At 47.8% G+C, this 4,832-nt stretch overlaps 1 protein-coding gene across 1 annotated transcript in view; it reads left to right on the top strand.

The window, feature by feature from the left end:
- Window positions 1–9: 9 nt before the first annotated feature.
- Window positions 10–4,832, top strand: part of LOC140387831 (proline and serine-rich protein 2) — a 58,976-nt gene continuing 54,153 nt past the window's right edge. The window contains exon 1 of the mRNA XM_072471015.1: window positions 10–251. The gene's annotated coding sequence lies outside the window, so the exon portion shown is untranslated. The remainder of the gene's footprint in view (window positions 252–4,832) is intronic.

Genomic DNA, 4,832 nt, shown 5'->3' with positions numbered 1-4,832 from the left:
AGCAGGCTGTTGCGCACGGGCAGTTGCCTAGAAATGGGAGCTCTTTAAATGGAGAATTAATCAGTAACTCGCTGGCAAGAGGGACTGAACCCAAAGCTCAAGGAGAGAACTTGCAGGCGGACATCCAGATACGGCTGAGAGAGAGAGAGAGGGGGGCGGAGAGGATGAGAAGTTAGTCATTGGCACAGGTACACAGAGCCCCCCCCTGTTTACTGCTGCCTGCTGCTGCGAGATCTCCACCACTTGTTCAGGTAAATCACTGCGGCTGGGTGCGGGGGCTTTGCTTTGGAAAGATCTCTTCCTCCTCCTGTCTGAGGACAGTCTTCCTGGCTGATGTGTTGCAATCTGTCGGTGCTGGAAATCCAGGCATTTTTAAAAAAAGTATCCTAATCTGCTTTCTCTGCAGGACCGAACCCTCTGTCTGCCTGGCAGCGCCACAGTTTGGGGGGAGTTCTGTACATGTTTTAAACCTGTTTGCTCTGTGCATCGTACTCAGCAGTGGTATATTTTACACGCCATTGATCCCCAACCAGTACAGATTGTTATAGATACTGACTTGTCATTTAGAATCCTTTGTGAAATTCCGTATGATGGGGAATTAATTATTATTTTTTTAAATCAGAGGACTTTGCATTTGCATAGCGCCAATCGCGACCACAGGGTGCTCCACGGTACGTTGCAGCCCAGTGAAGGATTTTTTTTTTGTTTGTCGTTGAAGTGTCACTGCTGTCAAGTAGGAAACGTGGCAGCCAGTTTGTCTCGTGCACAGCAAGCTCCCACAGGCAGCAGTGGGATATTGACCAGGTGAGGTGTGGCTGCCATGGCTGATGGATAATTATTGGCCCCAGGACACTGCATGGGGTACCTCCACCCCTGCTTCTCCATGGGATCTTTTTACATTGAGGGCAGAAGGGGCCTCACTTTTATCGTCTCATGTGAAAGACGGTGGGCGGGATTCTTCCCCCCCCCCCCCCCCCCAGCTATGTGTTCCTCAGCCGTGCACCGTTTCGCTGCCGATGGGACACTATCTTCCTGCCGCTTGTCAATGGGATTTCTCATTGTAACCACCCCATGTCGCCAGGAACGTCTCAGACAGTGTCGCACTCCAGCGGTATTGCGCGGGAGTGTCCGTGTTGATTTGTTGCGCTCTATTCCTTGAAGTGGGATTTTTTTTTCTATTCCTTCACGGGATGTGGCCATCACTGGCTGGACCTGCATTATTTCTCGTCCCTAATTGCCCTTGAACTGGAATGGCTTGCTCCTCCATCCCCAGTGCATTTTTAAGGGTCGATCACATTGCTGTGGGTCTGGAGTCACATGTAGGCCAGACCGGGTAAGGGTGGCAGATTTCCTGCCCCAGAGGGCATTAGTGAGCCAGATGGGTTTTTGCAACAATCGACATTCGTTTCATGGTCACCATTCGGCTTTTACGTGATTTTTCACCACCTGTGGGAATCGAACCGGGACTCCCCAGAGTATTAGTAGACCCCTGTCGCCACTACCCTTCTGCCCCCACAACCTTCTGACATGGGTTGAGGGTGCTATCAATGGAGCTGCGGTGAACACAAAAGCTAGTCAATCTGGAACATAGTTTTGCCTGGGAGAGGAGAGCATGTGAAGTGGAGCAGACGCTATGTTGTGCACCCCCGTGCTGGTGTCCCTCTGGGCAGTGGGGGGGGGGGGATGTGACATTCCTGTTTTGGTGCCGCTGTGTTGGGGGGGATGTGTGGGCACTCCTGTGTTGGGGTGGGGGGGGGCACTCTATGTTGGTGTATCTGTGTTGGGGTGGGGGCCATGTGGGCACTCCCGTGTTGGGGTGGGGGCCATGTGGGCACTCCCGTGTTGGGGTGGGGGCCGTGTGGGCACTCCCGTGTTGGTGCACTTGCGTTTGGGGGGGGGGGCGCTACCTGTTTTGGCATACCATTCTTGAGTTGTTTACCCATGAGATCGTAATTGTTGCATGTCAGTCTTACGTATGTGTCAGTGTACCATATTAATTTGCATTTCCCATGTCAAGTGCTTTGCATATTAATCACACACCAGGGTGAGTTCCTGTACCTATTGTTGTGTCACATACAGGTAATGGTGAACCATGTTGACACATGTCAGTTTGACTGATTTGTTGCTGTACGTAATAAGGTGTGTTCTGTTAACACATCTTGCCAGTATGTATTTAGCGTGCACTTGCAGTGTACCTTGTCTCTGTAAATGATTCATTCCAAATCCACCCATCCAGACTCTGAAACTAGGCTTTGATATACTGAAGTCACCCCTCATTAGGGGAGGGATATCATATTAACAAGTTCCCTTGATGGTGTCATTGTCCAGATGCAGTGCCAAACTCGGCACACAGTCTGCGTTGAGTTATCTCATATCAGTTGAGGTGGTGATGAGCTTCTTCATTCCGGGCCTAGGGAAGAGGGAGGGGGGAAAGCAGCCAAGGTTCTTGTGGCTGTTCATCCGATTGAAATCCTCGCTGAAAGGTGCAAACATCTGGTTGTGGAATGAGGGCAGGAGCGGCTTGGCGCTGGGGCAGTAATCTTCCAGACAGCATTGGCTGTCTGGCTTCAGACATAAAATAAAGTTTATTTGGGTGGAGGGGTGTTGCCAGAACAAAACCTCGGATTGAGTCACTTGTCTTTAGTGAGAAAAAACAAGATACAAAGATTGTACAAGAATGAGAAACACGGAAGTCCCCAACAAGTTCCTGGTGTCAAACCCCATCTATCAAACGGCAGGATTTGAACTACCATGGAGACAGGGGTTCTTGTTAAACAGGTTCAGGACAGGCCAGGGTCCCTGTGCAGCCACGCTCCACTGCCTGGGTCTCAGTACATGTACCTGTAGAGAGACACAAACTATGCTGTATGTCAGCAAGGACTGTCCCCATCACAGTATAAGTGGCAGTCCAATCACCTTTTACACTCGTGTGTTTATCATTTAGCTTTAGGGGTTTGCATTTGCTAAATGAAATATACAAACGTGTGTGTTTCACATTTGTACCGAGTGACGTTCTCTTTAAGGATCTGAAGTCAAAATATTTGCAGGTTTATGAGGATAGGCTGCCCCCACCTCCCTCTGTGCTGGAGCCATTCTGAATCAATTCTATTTTTGCACAACGTGCTATCATTGAGGTGTAGACATCAAGCAAAATGGCTGCTCACGTTTAGTCATTTGCCAAACGGGGGTGGGACGCGGTGTAGCTCGGTGAGCCTGACTGATATGGGAGGGCAGAACTTAGTGCAAGCTGGACATATGGCAACAGAGAGATTTAAAAGTGTGTGTGTGTGTGTGTGTGTGTGTGTGTGTGTGTGGGGGAGGGGGTTGGGGGGGGGGGAGAATTCCTTAGGGTGGAGAAACTGAGTGGAACTGAGAGTTGAGAATGTGGGACTTGTGTGAGAAAGGACAAGTGGATTGCAATGTCCAGCCTGTTATGGTAAAAATCCAGGAGTATAAATCTTTTTAAAAAAATTATTGTCACAAGTAGGCTGACACTAACACTGCAATTGCTATGAGCCAGGTTTTAGAGAACCCCAAAGTATATCATGGAGTTCACCTGACCCACAACTTTTACTAGATTGTGGTATGGGGAGCACACGGCCCACTCTACAGGTGTGGTACAGCAGAAATGGAAAAGTATTTTTAAAAGCAAAACAATGTTTATTCTATGAACTCAAGTTAACCTTTTTAAAACATACCGTGAACATCTTAGCAACCATTAATTCAAATACAACCCCCAAAGAATACAACACTAAGTAATCCTTTAAGCTTTCCTTTTAACATCCATACGACTTAAAAACACCTTTTAACAGAAGCACATTAGGTTTACATTCACTACTGAGAACATTTCTAATTCTGAATTCACCAAATGATCAAGAGATAGTCTTTTGATGGCAGAGAGAACAGTAGTACACCTGCTTGGTCTGGCTTCAGCTCCAACACTGAAAACGAAACTAAAACACACCCTGCAGCCTGCTCAAAAACGAAAGTAAAAAGCTGACAGACAGCCCAGCCCCACCCACTCTCTGACATAACTGAAGTAGTAAGCACCTATTTCCTAAAGGTACTCTCACTACAGATATTTATATACACACCCATTTATAAACACCCATTTCTTAAAGGTACTCCCACATGACACAATGAAGTTACTGTGAAAAGTCCCTAGTCGCCACACTCAGGCACCTGTTTGGGTACACTGAGGGAGAATGCATAATGTCCAATTCACCTAACAAGCACGTCTTTCGGGACTTGTGGGAGGAAACCGGCGCATCCGGAGGAAACCCACGCAGACACGGGGAGAACGTGCAGACTCCGCACAGACAGTGACCCAAGCCGGGTATCGAACCCGGGACCCTGATGCTGTGAAGCAACAGTGCTAACCACTGTGCTACCGTGCTGCCCAAAATGTGTTTGGTTCACCTCTCCTCCCTTCTCCCTCAAAGTATTTATTTCAAAAATCAGTAGACTGTTGGATATTAAGGGAATCTAGCGATGGGGAAGTGGAATTGAGATAGATTAGGTCTTGTTGAATGGTGGAACAGGCTCAAAGGGTCAAATTGCCTGTCCAGTGTGCCTATTCCATGATTCGAAGTGCAGCAGTATCTCGCGTCTCCTGAGGGGTTGAAGATTTCCTGTGGTGTCTGTTTGTTAGTGACTTCATGAACAAGAGTGTTAAGATTTCCTGGAAAATCTTTTTAATATATTCCCTTTTGAAATGTTCGTAGAACATTTGGCAGAAGGATTTCCTGTTGTGTATCTGGTGCCATAGGTATGCTACAGCCAGAGGATATCCCACCCTCCCAATTAAAATGGCTAAATTCAGCCAGGAGGGA

This window comes from Scyliorhinus torazame, chromosome 13 (genome assembly GCF_047496885.1).
Source record: "Scyliorhinus torazame isolate Kashiwa2021f chromosome 13, sScyTor2.1, whole genome shotgun sequence".
Taxonomy (NCBI): Eukaryota; Metazoa; Chordata; class Chondrichthyes; order Carcharhiniformes; family Scyliorhinidae; genus Scyliorhinus; species Scyliorhinus torazame.
This window is presented reverse-complemented; position numbering and strand designations above follow the sequence as displayed.